Source organism: Rutilus rutilus, assembly GCF_951802725.1.
Source record: "Rutilus rutilus genome assembly, chromosome: 3".
Taxonomy (NCBI): Eukaryota; Metazoa; Chordata; class Actinopteri; order Cypriniformes; family Leuciscidae; genus Rutilus; species Rutilus rutilus.
In genome coordinates this window covers 18,916,065-18,932,934 of record NC_140211.1, presented here as the reverse complement: position 1 = coordinate 18,932,934, position 16,870 = coordinate 18,916,065, and the positions used below count along the sequence as shown (strand labels likewise).

At 37.7% G+C, this 16,870-nt stretch overlaps 1 protein-coding gene across 3 annotated transcripts in view; it reads right to left on the bottom strand.

The window, feature by feature from the left end:
• The window catches only part of tspan18a (tetraspanin 18a), a 29,419-nt gene extending 15,440 nt beyond the window's left edge, over positions 1 to 13,979 (bottom strand). The window contains exon 1 of one of the 3 annotated variants that reach the window (XM_084403908.1): positions 13,721 to 13,979. The gene's annotated coding sequence lies outside the window, so the exon portion shown is untranslated. The remainder of the gene's footprint in view (positions 1 to 13,720) is intronic. The other 2 variants (XM_084403907.1, XM_084403909.1) reach the window with 2 other exon arrangements.
• Positions 13,980 to 16,870: the final 2,891 nt, after the last annotated feature.

Genomic DNA, 16,870 nt, shown 5'->3' with positions numbered 1-16,870 from the left:
ATGACCTCATACTCTCAACTCTCTTCAAATCTTGCAACCATCTTGCTATTAGTATTCATGCATCCTTTTAGTGCTTCAAGTGTGATCAGCTAGATGTCTGCTTGGATCACTTCTGCAACAACAAGGGCACCAAACGAAGACATGCTCATAATCTGACCAGTGACCTTGAGACCATTGGTGGCTAATATGAACAATGCCTGCACTCACAGAAAGAATCATTTCTCCAGAGGCCATCACAATCAGTTTATTCAGTTTAACCTTCAAGCTTAAGGATGCTTCACATGACCAATTCTTCTAAGGAACAAAATATCATTACCACATTGATTATCAGCCAGGAGGCCACACAACTGAAACAATATAAGCCACTTATGTCTCGGGTACTTAATGCACTGTAGAAAACTCTTTGTCAACCTATACCCTCTGAGCACAGAGCATCAAGAGCAGATTAGCCATGGTGGGGAGTTCGGCACTAAGGGACTGAAATGTTCATCTGTTTCCATGGATACAAACAGAGAGGAAAATGGAGTACCAATAAAATGTTGCAGAAAACTGTCTGAGGTGCACAGAGTCAACATGATCACATCAAATTGGGTTACAATTTAATGTTTAGAAGAACCAGAATAGGGAGGCAAAAGACCAAGCTTAAGATATATATCCTGTAAAAAAAAAAAAAATGTTTAAATCGAATAAAAGATACTTAAAAAAGGAACGTGCTTTTTCCTGAACATTAATTCTGCTCCACAGCCATATCGATCTTTGCCTGTTGTAACTTTCCAGCTGTTGCACAGTGGAGTTACATCCTCCAGAAGCCGTTCAATTCTGCAGGCTCCACAGCCTGCCATGCTTCACAAACTGTGAGAAATGATGATTGAGAAAGAGCGGCACATTGACTTTACCATGGCTGGATCACAGTGTGATGACTAACTCATCACAGTTGTGATAAACAAACTAGCACTCATTACTAAGACTTGTGTCCTGCTGCCATAAGGGCTACATTGGCAATTTAAAAAAGTATAGCATCATATATTAAAGGAGAACTCCGGTCAATTTTAACATTGAGCTCATTTTTTTTGTACATTTGGAGTGCTGTCAGTACAGAGAACAACGACAAAAATCGGTGTTGCCTACAACGTGTTATCCTCTTTTTAAAATTTGCACCCTGTTGACTTCAATGGGGCAAGTTTTAAACCTGCTTTTAGCCTCTTAACATCCTTGATGTGTCATTACAGGTGCACAGGTCATGTGAGTGATTCCTTCTGAGTGAACGCGGGTGAATCTGACTGCAGTAGATGTGAAAGAAATATATAAAAAATGATGTTTATTCAGCCAGCGCACATACCTGTATTTACATCCTGTTTTCGGTCGAAGTCCACAGTAGTCGAGTGTCGAGTTCACGCGCATTGGTTTAGTACCTATGATCACGCGCGTGAACTCGACAATCGACTGTCGAAAATTTGTGACCGATTTTTGTCGTTGTTCTCTGTACTGACAGCACTCCAAATGTACAAAAAAATGAGCTCAATGTTAAAATTGACCGGAGTTCTCCTTTAAAAGCGAGTCAAACTGTTTTGATTCAGCTCAACCGGGCAGAAAACATGTCAGTAGCTCAACTGAGGAGTATCTATTAATCTACACAGGTATTTAACTACCTTATATAATGTGCATTTGGGATGTGACTTTTTATTTTAGCATAAAACACAGCATTACCCCACTACAGATGGTTGGGAACTTTAACAATATTACTGTGACGCAGTAATTGATTAATAAAACCGTTACCATATCTAAAAATAAAAAATAAAAATCGTAAAGAGATCAGTGATGTCACTAATTGTGAAATGAATGTATTATAGTTTGGTTTGTGAAAATTAACTTATGTACAAGAGATGAACATGCTGAAGTGTACTGTGCTATAATCAGAAAAAGAGCATACACTCCAAAGCAACTGTTCCTTTAAAAAAATAAGCACTTGTTAGATTGATTATGCAACATATGACCTGTCACACCATGTGACAGATTCAGGCTATGGCCTAGAACAATGTGACAAAATAGAGCAAACTGTTAATGGCCAGAATGGAACTTTTAGACAGTAAAGATAAATAGGAAGGAAGGTGAATCATCCTTGTGCAACAGAAAGCAACTCATATTCTACTAATGCTCTCAAGACCAATGTTATTTTAGTATTATTGATGTACTATTATAGTATTTATTCATATTTTTAATTAGCTTTTATTTTTATTATAGATGTGGTTTTGTCAGTAAATTTCTATATAGCTTTATTTTTATATTTCAGTTTTAATTTTAGTACTTCAAATAAAATGTATTTCAGCTATTTGCCAATGCAATATTTATTTAAGTATTTTCTTCCAATATTTATATTTTATTTTAGGTTTTTTTTATTTCATAAAATATTTCAGTAGTTTTAGTTTACTATAACAACACTGTTTAGGATCAACCAACACCTCCAGCTTTCCATCTTCATCTCTAGACTCTTCCTGGGACACTCTGACCAGCTTAACTGCAAAAAGTGCAAAAAGTAAATGTTACCTCCACTGATAAAGAGAAATATATGAGATTACTAGCAGCCTATCCATCCATAGTTTGCTATTATGTGCACTGGGAATCACATTGTGTGCTTTGCTTTACGTCAGCACCATTCAGTGTCATTTGATGGACAGATCTGATGGACATTCAAGCTGTCTGAACACTATTCCACAACTAGAAACTGTTTGCACTTTAACGTAAGCTTAAATATCTAGTATTTAAGTAAGGCCTCCCAAAGGTTTTTCTGGGAACGAGTTGTCCTTGGTCAGGTCGACCTCAATGAAGGAAAAAATAGTAGAGAAAAGTTTTTAAAAAAAACTGATACCACAATATTTCTTGTAAGATTTTCTTTCCCACAAGTCCCTCTGAGCAATACATGGTAAAATGCAGATCAGGTTTTGAGAAGCTCAGTTTCTGCTGTTTCAGATGACAGCTATCAGAGAAAACCTTAGGCATGAAAGGAGAGCACTGAAGGCCAAGCTCTATACCCCAAGGACTCAATTATGTGCAGTACCTTCAAAGAACATGGCAGAAACACTGAGGAGCCTGGCTTCTCTATCGGTCTCTGGAGTCCGTTCCAGTATGGCTGGGGCAAAGGGAATCAATCATGACCCATATCCTTCCACTTACTGAGCACAAAGCTATTCGGCTACTATACAGTACCTGGGGTTCCATACACAACCGAAGCTGTTTGAGAAACACTCCTGACGAGACACAGAATCAGGCATGAAGGAATGCATGGCTGATAATAGTTGTCCTTTATACCTAAAATCTTGTGTATATTTTATCTAGGTAATATTTTAAAACTTAGCACACCTGCGAGGTCTTAATGCACACAATTCTTCTCTTCATCCCCTCCCTCAGACATAACACCCCTACAATGCTCTTTACTTCACTAAATCCACTCAACAGCATGTTTGATCAAATAAAACACAAGTAGCTATACTGACGATTAAGTTCATCAGTCTCTTGGATGTTTCAATAACAATGACCGGCTCAACAATTTCTTCGGCATGAAGTCACTGGATACTACAGTGGTTCAGTGTGGGTGGTGTGCTATTATAAAAGACACTTAAAAACATTCAAGGATGGACAAGTCAAAGCACCAGGACCTTGCTTTCCCTATGGGGCAATCAACTTCTGGGCCAGCTGTTGAAATCGGTTTATGAAAATATACAAAGATTTAAAGGGAGAAAAATGTCCAACATCTTCTGGCAGGACCGGTGCAGTTACATTCCCCCATCCAAATATCCCAACTACCGCACAGTTAAACCAATTAATCTAATCATTTTAATCTAAATATTCACTAAATCAAAGTCATAATATTTGAAAGCAAAAGGCTGTGATTGAATTAGCAGCGGTTTCAATTTTATTTTGCCAATTATTTCTACAAATTGTGTGTTACATTTTACTTAAAAAAACTTGGCAAATGTTCAGCTGCAAACAGTATGCAAACTTAAGGCTATACAAACCAATATAAATGTACAAATGGGGGCTGTTATATATGTCATGCTGGGGTTGAATGAAGACGTAAATAAAAGTGATGGATCTATTTGCAAGCAGTTTTTTTAATCAAAATAAACTCAGGTAAAAACTTCTCAGGTTCTAAGGATTCAAAAACACGATAAGCAGAACAACCACAGTAATAATGACAAGATCTGACAAAGACTGAAACAAACATAGGGCTATAAATACACAGAAAAACACTAGGGAGTAGGGACTAAACAAGATAATTAACTAGACCCAGGTGTAACACATAAGGGCAAATAAAAACCATAGCAACAGATGAACAAAGACAAAGGAAACAGAACTGGGAACAGTGCAAAACTAACTCAAACCAAACTCAAACCCAGAACAGGCATAACAATATATTGTGTGCAAATAAATAAATAAATTTAAAATGTATATCACTCCTCTGTACATAGTAATGAGACTTCTTACATTCATATCCCATTAGTATTTAGCACTACTTACAATTCCCATTACAGTTACTGTCGATAATGTCCAGGGGCCTCATTTATAAAACTGTGCATAGGAACCTTACTAAAAGTGTACGTGCGCCCGAAAGCCAAAAATGGCGTACGCAAAAAAAATATTCAGACTTATAAAACCGTGCGTACGCCAGAACCTGCGCAGAATTCACTTTATAAATCCCAGTCAGCGGAAGATTGTGCGTACATGCGTCTCCACCCGAAATAACCATATATGGAGCTTACAACGCCTTTACTATGCAGATCCTCATCTACATATCATTTGCATATGATTATTCATCCACGTGATAACTTAAACGTTATCACGTGGATGAATAATCATATGCAAATGATATAAACAGTACAAGAAACATTACATTAATACAAATCAAGTAGTTGTCTATCCTTGCCTTGTTTTTGAATAGCCTACATAAATCAAATAGTGTAAAATACATTTCAGAGAAAGTTTTTCTCAATCTTTTCCACTTGCCGAATTGTATTTTTAATTGATTTATATTTTTAATGGAAACAGATAGGCCTTGGGCATTATTTGCACGAAACTATTTTCTCAGACAATCTGGTATTATCATGATAAGCAATTATCTCTGTGGTTAAAACATTAAAGCACGCCACAGGAAAAGTGTTCAAAAACAATCGCATCCACAACAAATATTTCTAATGATTGAATTTAAAAAAATGTTGTAACTTCAGTAATGATTTCATGTTTAAGTGTTTAACTCCATTAATTTGAATGGTATATTTAATATAAATGTTTATATCAGAAGTATTTTATTTATTTAAACTGTTATTTGCGTCAGTTTCACTAAACGGCTCAACGCGCTCGCTGCCGCGGACATTTAAGAAGGAATGGATATTTGCTTCAAGTGACAGGCTTGGTGATTGAAATTGTATTTGTATAATCTTTCTGTATATGTTTAATTTTCTTTAGATTTTCTGTATAAAAGTGACCAAAAATACATTTAACTCCAGCTCACCATCGGTGTCGCCAAAGTGCTCCATCTCCAAAACGTTCGTACGCATGGGTCAGAGTTTGCGTGCAGGTGCGCAAATTTTCCCGTCAAGTTTTTCTTTATAAATCCCACCTTTTGCGCAGGAACTGGCGTACGCATGTTTTCAGCCCCGTTTTGTGCGTACGCAAGCTTTATAAATGAGGCCCCAGGTATTTGTCACAGATGGGAGAACAGACAACGGAATGAGTGAGTCTGTTGAAGCAAACTTCACCAACAGACAACAAAGGAACCGGCACTGTATGGAATACATGCAGGTCACTTAGCTTGATTTAATAGTCTCTTTTTTCTTTCAGCAGGTGAACTGACTGAAGAGAAAGCCGAAGCTGTGGGACTGAAGAGGGTGGTTGCGGGGCAAAAGAAGGTGAAGATTGCCAGACAGGAACACAGGTAAGAGTCGGGTAAGTCTTGCACATGTAGCGAAGGAGTTGCAGGATCTGGCGCTGATGGTACGGCTGAGTCCGTGACAGTATTACAGACCTAATTTTTCACATTTTCTGCACTGACTTCAGAAGAAAACCATTCAGCAGAATGGATTTAAACGTAGTAAAAATGTGTCAAATGGAGTGAGAGCACCACGTTCTTAGGTATCCTTCAGTATTATTGAATTAACAAAATATCAAACAAAAACGTAATCTCTTCACTACATTTCCACTTTCTTTATGTTGCGTCCAATCCCCTAAACACATGGGACATAACAGCAGTCAATGGTCCATCAAGCTCTCAAAGTGCATGATAACTTTCCTACGCTGACACTGTAGAAATGTATATGTATATTAAGCTTATATCATGAGAGGATACACATAAAATGGTCAGAGGTTGCAGAACAGCAATGAAGGAGAAAGAGGCTTTTCATTTTCTACTTACTTACTACAACTCGAGTGAAGCCAGTATGAAAGACTAAACTAGCAGCCATGAGACAACTATAAAGACAAAGAGGCAATACCTAAAGGGAAAAGGCGCAGACACCGATTCTGAGACTTATTTACTGCATGGCCAGATTTCTTCACCGTGTTTCATTTTCGGGGACATTTGAACTTCCAGAGGGAGTCGATGTGGTTTATTACTACACTGGTCAAAGGCAGTGGCTCTGACTTCACTTCGTCCAGCCTCACAGCAAACAGCATTTACACAATAAACAGCCCCTGGGAGAGAGTTCATGCCACTTCATGAATGCAAAATTAAAGCATTAGAATAGGTACGTAACTGAAGGTTGCAGTACCATAACAATCGATAATCATCATCACAAAACACAACTGAAATTACAAGGAGGTCATTGGACCTCCGCTTCCATTTCTGCAGGATTCATGAAGGGTTGGTGTATAATATAGCATGTGATCGGGCCAAGTTGAATTTTGAAGATGAACATGTCCCTCTCAATCAAGCCATCTGGGCCTCACGATCATTACAAAGAGTTTCTCTTCGCCAACATGAAGCTCAGTTTTTATTAGAGCACAGTAGGACCCAGTGAACAGCAGGAAAGCAGCGTGTCTAATGAATTGTGGAAAGCAGTTCCTCACCCCTAATCCTCTTCTTTCTGCTTTTATTTCAAGCATATGGTTCATGGATTTGCTATTTTTTAATTATAACATCACTTCAGTCCACAAGGGGAGCCAAATTGGAATTAAAGATGATTCTGTTTCACTGGAGATATAAACAAGATGTCTATATGCATATTGAGAACAATGATGGACAAACAAAAACAAGTGCAGATAAAAAGGCATGTGTGCAAAAAAAGAGACTGAAATATGCTGCTACTGAAATATTCTTGTGGGATAACATGAGTTATGCCATGTTCAAATTTCCAGGTTACATAAAAGTGGACAATTATGGAGACTGGGACCATTACTGAGCCAGGGCAGAGGTTTGTGGAGAGACTGATGATGTCGATTTGTGAAACTGACTGATTAGTGATAAGCAGTGAGAATAGGAAGTAGCGATGCACAAAAAAGATTTTTTTCCACCCTGAAACACCAAAACCAAAATAAAAGTTTGGTTTATATTTGGTTCAAAATAAAGTCTTGTTTATATCTCCAATGAAACAGAATTGTCTTTCATTTCAATTTCCAGTCAATGATTTTGGCCTTCTAAAAATATTTTAATTTGTTCAGCCAAAACTTTCAATGCGTCACTAAAAAAATACTGAGAGCCTTTTCATATTGTACATTATGTGTGATGCCTAAATTCACTTGTAGAATTTTAGTGTAATTGCCTCTGTGCATTTTAGGTCATAGTTGTTATGTGTAACTTTTTCAGACAAAAGAGTACAGAATTTTTAATCTAGCCATTTATCCATAATATGAAAATAATTATCGGCATCAGCCAGAATTTTAAAGGGCTAGTTCGCCCAAAAATGAAAATTATTTCACTAATTACCCCCATCTGAACATGAATGAAGATCTTTTTAATGAAATCTGAGAGCTTTCTGTCCCTCTATTGACAGTCTACGCAACTGACACTTTCAAGCCCCAGAAAAGTAGTAAAGAAGACATCATTAAAATAATCCATATGACTCCAGTGGTTTAACCTCAATTTCATGAAGCGACACAAGTGCTTTGTTTGAGCAAAAAATGTACCACTTTAATTACAAAATAATAATCTCCAACGCACGTTCAAGCAACAACAACTGCCCTCGCGTCAACACAATATACGCATGCGTCATGGAGCTCTCATGAACGAGCGTTGGAGATTCATATTTTCTAAATAAAGTTGTAAATTATGTCTTCATTTGTGTTCCGAAGATGAACGAAAGTCTTACAGGTTTGGAACAACATGAGGGTGAGTAATTAAAGACTTTAATATTTGTGCATTTTATAATATGACCAACTCTGTAAAAACAATCATCAATATACCCACCTGACAATCCTGTTTTCAGAACAACTACAAAACGTATACTATATATTAACACAGGATCAGCTGAATTCCAACGTAAGGAGAGCACACACACAATACACAAGTTCAATACACAGCTTCCACCACCTGCTGTCAGTTTGAGTGCATTAACCTTCATGAAAATGGAAAAAAGCTGTGCATAGTCTAGTCTCAATGTCACTAGGAGTTTAAAAGTTAACTTGTCTTTCAATGCTGATCTAAACAACAGTGTAAACATTTCTACAACTAGATCATCTGAAAGCAAATATGAGTCTCTATTATTTGTCAGGAAACCAGAGGGACCAGATAAAGCAAAGTCAAAGCGAGAAAACTAAAGATGTCAAATCATTAAACTGCTGCGACTTGATACAAGACACTTTCTATTCATTAATGGCTGTCACCAAATTTTTGAGCAGCGCAACTGTTTTCGACACCAATAATACAGAGAGCAGTCCTTTTAAACTGAAAATTATATATGTTTTTTTTTTTTTTACTGAAGTGTAAACTATACACACACACACAAACTGTACAGAAAATACATTCCCATCCATGTTAATAATACCAGTATGAATTTCCACACTGGTCCAGGGTGGCACACCTGCATTCCATGATATGATGTTTTTCATCTTTAGCTTTCTTATCAGCTTGTGAGCTCACAAGTGTTAAGCCTATGGTGATTCCAAAAGTATTACTTCTAAGCTTTTGGAGATGTACATTGATGTACAAAACTCATTTCACTTGGAAATTAATTTTGTGCATGCCAAAAAAGGTCTGTCAAAGAAAACAATTAGGGAGGGACGTGGCTTACTGATAATACCAGCTAAATATCCTGCTGTATCAAAGTGTTTTTGAAAGAAGGTTTTCTGGCACCACCTGGCCATTGTTCATTATGCTGCAGACATCGACAAAGAACCATCTGACTTCAGAATGTACAGTTAATGGTCCTTTTTTTAAATAAAACAAGACTTTCAGCCTAGCCACATTCATTTTAAAGCTTGATTGACAAGCAGAAGAGTGTACAGCAGATGTAAAGTATCATTGAGGTCCTTTGTGTGTGTGTGTGTGTGTGTGTGTGTGTGTGTGTGTGTGTGTGTGTGTGTGTGTGTGTGTGTGTGTGTGTGTGTGTGTGTGTGTGTGTGTGTGTGTGTGTGTGTGTGTTGTATGTGTATATATATATATATATACACAAATACATTTTATATAATACATACATCTCTGGAACAAAAGTACCTATAAAAGTATAATACCTGAATGCAGTCAAATACTTGCCTCTGTTAGAGAAAGCAGCAAGGTTTTGACTGCAGATGAAAAACAGGAACAGATGGGACTTCTGTTTGTCCCTGGACATTTCACCGTGACTCCCCACAAAGACACCAGTCTACACATACATGCGGCGTGGAATGACAGAACTGCCTCATTGTGAAATAAAATTGTGTCTCTCTTTTGCTTTCTAATTAGCCATTGCACTACATGGTGCAGGTCCCTGACTCGCATCAGAAAGTAGAAATGAACACAGACACCTGTGCGCTTTATCCACATTCTCAACCACATACGGAAGCTTCAAAAGCTTTTCAGATGGGCCCAGACAAGGCCTCAATGCACAGCCTTTACAAGCTGAAATCTGGGATCTCCTGGGTCGCCATTGATCATGGCAGGGGAAGAAACATCACAAATGCTCACAGGTGGAGTCCCGGACAAAGGAACTCTTTTTTGTTGGAGACGTGGCCTGGTGGGAAGGGCATATGTTCTGACATGTTGCATGGTGCTGGGTTGTGCGGTTGAGAATGCTTTTAAATTCCAATTAAATTCCTGAATTTAAATTGAGGAAGGATGCAGAATGGAATTGAGGCAGGATGCTCTTTGAATCGTAAGAAAGGAATATTAAAATGCACTGAATAAGTGTAGAGAAGGCTCATCAAGACAAACTTTGAATGATGGCTTGACAAAGTTTTGTTTGAAAGTTTAAAACATTGTTGGAATATTTTTTAAAAGCCCTACATGCAGACAGATAAATCTGTTTCTATAGAAATTTGTCCTTAATTTTTCAAATACACTACTTTATTTTTGACAAATTTATGGACCAGAGAGGAAAAACAGTTGCCAATGACATAACCTGTTACATTTCTTATGAATTGTAGTTCATTAAATTCCACTTTCAATTCTTAAATTCAGAATTTTGCTCAACCCTAGCATGGTGGCCAGCATTTGAATGTTTGAAAATGAAAATTCTGTCATTTACACATCCTTATATTGTTCCAAACATGGATGTGAATGAAACACAAAAGGGGATGTCAGATAGAATGACAGCTTCAGTCACCATTCACTTTCATTAGAATAATGCAGATCCAATGAAAATGAATGGTGATTAAGGCTCTAATTCTACCTAATGTCAACTTTCTTTCAAGTCGCACGGGTTTAAAACAACATTAAGCTGAGTAAATTACAGATTGTCCCTTTTAAGTGGTCCAGAAAAAAAGCTTAATCCAACACATAAGAGAACTTCCATGTGGGAAATTGCAACACTAAATAATTTCTTCATTTAGTAGTACATAAAAAGAAGGATGAACAATTCTGCTGACTTTATGTGGTCAGAAATGCTTCCTCAGTATCACCCATCATGCTTAATAATCCCTTAATAAATATTTTATGAGTCACCCAATATTTTATTTATCATCTTGAATACAAAATAACAGACCCTACCACTATAGTTCAGTAATGCTATGTTCTTTTTAGTCAGATATTTAACCACAATTATATGACATAGAGGAGATAAGGAAAGAAGACAAACAAGATAAAGAAAGAAGACAGTAGGCATTATAGCCTATTCCGTACAGTAACTAGCATCACAGGTATACTGATATAGGCTGTCACTCAAGAGCTACGCCTGCGGTGCTGATCTGCTCTTCTTCGCCCCCTGCCAGCCATGAAGCCCGACTAAACCCAACACTTGACAGTTTTTATAATTGACTTAAACTGTCTGAGCCCCTTTTAAAGCGCCATTGTTTCTGATGGAAATACGTGAATTAGCCTAGGTTTTATGCTGTAAACAGCATATACACAGCGAGAAAAGTATTTGTGTTGGCACGTCAACCCTTCCACACCCCTCTTTTTCTCTGCATTTGATCGGTTTAATCACTGAAGGGGAATCAGGTCCTGACCGAGCTTCTCGTCTTCTCTCTTTCAGACACTTCTCTAATCCCGCTGCCTCCAAATCAGCCCCTCACCTGCCAATCAGCTCCTCCCCAGTGCCCGACTGCTTCTTTAAAGTGGCTTTCCCTGACTTAACTAAAGCCAGAGGATGAATAGCAATAGATATCAAGGGGATGACGGCTCTTGCTGCTGTAAAAGGGATTTTTTCCTGACATCTACCTTCATTTTAAATGGTCACTGAATCTCTGGAAGCAGGGATTTGTGACAGAAGTCTCATGAATGACAACATATTGTAGAGGAATTAAGAGTACTGAAGAATGTGTGTCTGAAATTGTTCAGCAGAAATGGGACATCATCTTTTATGATGGGTTTTAAATGATGATTTAATGGTCAATTACATAAGTACTTTGCCTTAACATGTTAAGCCAGGTGCACACTGTACGATTTGGCCGTCTGAGACTAGTTTTACAAATCCTAAACGATTCCTCTGACCGTAGGCTAAAATCTGTAGTCTTTGATCGCTAGTTTGACATGTTCGCTGACAGCTGATTAATGACCATTGTGATTGCCATGTCAAAAGTTTTGAGGCACAGTCCTGTAGTGGCTTCTCCTACGTCAACCATCAAATAAAAAAACCATAGGAGCACAGAACCTGAAGAGTGTGACAACAAACTCCACACACATTGTCTTTTCTATTTTTCGTTTCAAGACAAGCCATGATCAAAATTAACGCTAGAGATCATTTTGGTTTGCTAGCCACCATTTCTATGCTGCATCTATCTCAATGTCACTGAACAAGTCACGGATTGACAATATAAAACTCTGGATGAGTCTTCTTGCGTGCATCCGTTTTTAACTAATGCTGATTGCCGTATAGTCTGACATTAAAGACAACTGAGATCCTACAGTGTGACATGGCTTACAGGAGGGATCATGTCTGTAGAGTCTGTCAAGCAACAATCACAAATGACTATTGTAAATTGTATAAATAAAATTGATCAGAGGGATTATGATCATTGTCATAATAGTCTAATGTAGCTGAGCTGTACAGATATGAGATCACATATGCCAGCTAGAGTAAGACTTCTGATGGTAGCTTGTTTTAGATCTGTAGTATGATCAAGCTGAACATTTATGGCCATTAGCTGGTCCAAGATGATCCAGATAATTAATCAGTGGCTACCAGCTGGAAAGGCAGATTGACCAGGAAGACTTCATCAAACGGGTTAGACCTGGAAGACCACCTTGCACCAGTAACAAACCAGCTTACAGCTTCCACAAAACCATACTGTTTATTATATTCTTTTGGCATATAACCTATACACTACCTATTCAAACTCACTTTTGTCACTTATATAAGACATATTTGTATAATATATAATAAATATTTCACTTCTAAAATTGCAGTAAAAAAAACTTGGTATAAACTTAAAATCGCTGCTGATGATTTTGTAAATTATCTGTCCAACTTTGCCAGAAAATAAACAATGGGAATAGTATAAAAAAGGAGAAACATGGCTGGTTTGAATTCAAATGCGCAACATGAAATTAGGTTTGGCGGCAGCTGCGAGTGCCAAATGTGATTATAGTTAACCAAGGCAGAAGTAAACCTTAGCTCCCACTATGATTGTAAATCATTTCAGCCACAAACACATCCTTCCTTCCAAAGAACAAAATAGCTCCATCTCTAGAAGATTGCAAATGACTTGGTTACACCCAAACATCACGTGGCCACTCCCACCTTGTTCATGCAAACAGATAGCTGTAATATGATTAAAACAATCCTACTGTAGGCTAATTCTTCTCCAAACAATATGAATACACATATGGGTAAAACGTGAAATGTTCCCTTACAGTAAGCTCATCGATTTAAACTACAGTAAAACAAAACTTCACGTCCAATACAAAATCCTATAGTAGGCTAATAATTGTTTTCTTCAAATGATCTTCTCTTTCACAGTAGGCTATTAGAGTGAAATTTGGCAGATGCAACTCGTTGCAAGGCAGCCAAAAGCAACACAAAAATTAAAAAACGTATATGTTTATCACCTGTATGTCATCGTAAAACATGCTGCCGCTAAAAAACTTTCAGATCCTCAGAAATACACACGCGTCTCCACAGAGATCTGATGCTCTCAGCGTCCAGTTTAAAACACCTACCGTGATTTGTGGTATCCTCGCGTTTAAGGACAGGCGAACTTAAATCAAACTCCGCTATCCAAGAGGGTGAAAACGTCCTTAGGATTCATTCAATTGATCTGTGAATGTTTCGCCCCGTTTATTCATTCCTTTCGACAGCACTGAATCATGACTCTACTCAACACTTCACTGCTGCTCGCTGTGTAATTCTGCTCAGACACACATTGGCCAGGGGCGGCTACTAGACCTTCACGCCTCCTGTCATTAATTCTTCATATTCCACATAATGGTGACGAATTGCCCTGTAAATCACACAAAATCACGGGGCTGTTATATATATAGGCTTTACCTATATCCTATCATGTTATAGGCCTATATATAAATTGACACAGTTGGAAATCACTGACAGTGATTTAACGTGCTGCTAGCCTATAAATGTGGTCTCTAAATCAAGTCATTCAATCTCCAGTTAAGACACAACCCCCTAGACCAGTGGTTTTCAAACTGTGGGTCGCGACCCACTTGTGGGTCACACAGTGAGAAAAGGTGGGTCGCACAAAGGCACTTAGCTGCAGCTAAATTTACGTTACGATGAGTGAAACAAAACCAGTCCGATTAATGACCAAACGACTATGAGTTTTAGCGCCCGCCAAAGTGTTATTTGATCGCTGAGTAATGTAGATGAACTGCTGCGCTTGTGACAGAGTCACAGTGCATGTTTAACTGAAAGAACGAGCAGAGAGAGTAGGCTACTCGGTCGCGCGCGCGCACACTCTCTCTCTTCGGAGCCAGGCGAAAGTGTAAAAAAGACTTCACCGTCTCCAAACTAAGCGCTGTCTTGCTCTCTCTCCCTCGCACATATTAATCAAAATAAATCGACACGGTGGTAAAAGGTCGGAAGACCAAAGTTTCATGTGGAGCATTCGGAGATTTTTTTTTCTTCCTCAATTACCGCTGGGTGTGAATTGTGCTAAATAAGTTGTTGCCTTATCTTCTCTGAAAAGCGTCCCAGATTCAGCTGACATAAAACAACACTTCAATTAAACGAAAAAAAACTATCCAGTGATGAAATGTTTTCTGTGTTGACACAAATCTTGGATGTCTATGTCCTAACTGCTGGGATAATCACACAACGCGCATGACACGTCCAATTCGCGAACTAATGACTCCTTTGAACGATTCATTTTAATGAATGGACAACTGATCTTTCCAACAGTGAACTCAGGAGACGTCTGAATCAGTAACACTTTACAATAAAGTTCTATTTATTACATAAATTACATAAAAAGTACAGTTTGCTTACTCAAGCTTAAGCTTTAAAATAAATAAAACCCCTTGTTTTTATTTGAAAACCATATGACTACATTTTTCCACACAGTGCTATCAAGAATCGATAAGAGAATCGTTAAAGAATCGGATCGATAATCAGAATCGTCAGTGGCATTATTATTATTGATAAAATCTTATCATTTCCCATCCCTATGTGAAGACGGTAAAATTATAATCAAACATTAAAGAACATACATGTTTTTAAAAGTTTTTTTAAGAGTTAAAAGTTTAAAATATTTTGCTAACATGAAGGCTTGTCACTGTCAGTCTTTTTACATCAGTGCAAAACTAGGGAATGCAGATTAAGACCATCAGCATGCATTGATTAATCCCATTGCATGTAGAAAAAAAAAAGTGCGACCAAATCATGCTGGTGCGACCACTGATAAAGTTGGTAGCACCAGTGCAAGTGGGTCTTGCGATTGATTATACTTGTCTAGGTGGGTCCTAGAACGAAAAAGTTTGGGAACCCCTGCCCTAGACCACCTTAGCAGGTGTCTTACTCTTAAGGTACATGGTTTGTGAAAAACTCAGCATATGGTCTTTTTCTCAGAGTAAAGATTCACACTGTTGATTTTATTTTTATGAACCTGTAGACAGATGAGTCACATATTTCATGAACAGCAGGTGAGATTTGGTGCAGCAAATCATAAAGTCCAGAAAAGACGAGAGACCAAATTGTCTCTCCTTAATAAAGAATGTACAATCTCTGCAATTGCATTTTTCTATTGGTTCTCAGCTCCTCATCTAGTCCCCAAATATACAACATTAAGATACGAGATACTTGCGCACGTACCTCAGCATCAGTTCATCCAAAAAAGTTTCTGATTTTTTTGCAGCCATGCAGCAGTTTAAAATCCTAAAAATATCTACTAAGTAAACTGATGCATTGTGATTACTAATTATCATTAGTAGCCTACATATAATAACCAACATATAATTCATTCATATTCAAACTATAATGTTTAAACTATTTTCATGCACGCAGTTTTAAAATATTCCAACAATGTAAGTTCCAAAGCAACTTACATGGTTTTTAAAGTATTTGATAATTTCATGCATTCCCTGAGAACTGAACCCATGACCTTTGCATAACCATATGATGCATTGAATTGTAAAAAATATTTCTAAATAAAATCTTGATTAAATTGTAATTTTAGAACTAATAGAACAAGAATAAAGCATTTACAAAGACAAAGCCTGGGGTTAGGATTGGTGATGGTTCATCGTGGCTAAATTTCTCCTTTCGGGACTTGAACCAGCAACCTTCCAATATCCAGCCCTGAGATGTAAAGACAAATATGTGTTCTCTTCTGAAAGTAAAAATGAGAATGAGTCTGTGGCATCACTCTTGACTAGTCAGACTCTATGGATTGTGACGTTCAAGTGAGCGCTCAGTGCTACCTGTACGAACTGACTGATGGGCTCTGTGAGGTCCTGAGAGAACCGCATAAATAATGCTTCAAGGCAAGGTGACCCAACCTAGATCATTACACGCTCCGCTTGAGCCCTGAGGCTTAAATTTATAGACAGTGACTACAGGTACAAGGCTCTGTTGCACTCTTTACTTTATTCTTTCCTGTCACATACAATTTCAGCCTTTATTCAGTCAGTGATGGCACACACATTTTCAGAGAGATTTTGTGCTCAGGGGCACGAGTGCTTTATTTATTAAAAAAAAAAAATGTGTGGGGATGTTGAAGACTTGATTCCTATAGACAAATGGTCACAGTACTTAACTAAGCAAATTATTTCTATAAATGTAATGCACTTTTATTCTGCAGGATCATTTTATATTGATTTAGTAGTACATCCAAAAGGTGACTGGTGACCTCTCCCACT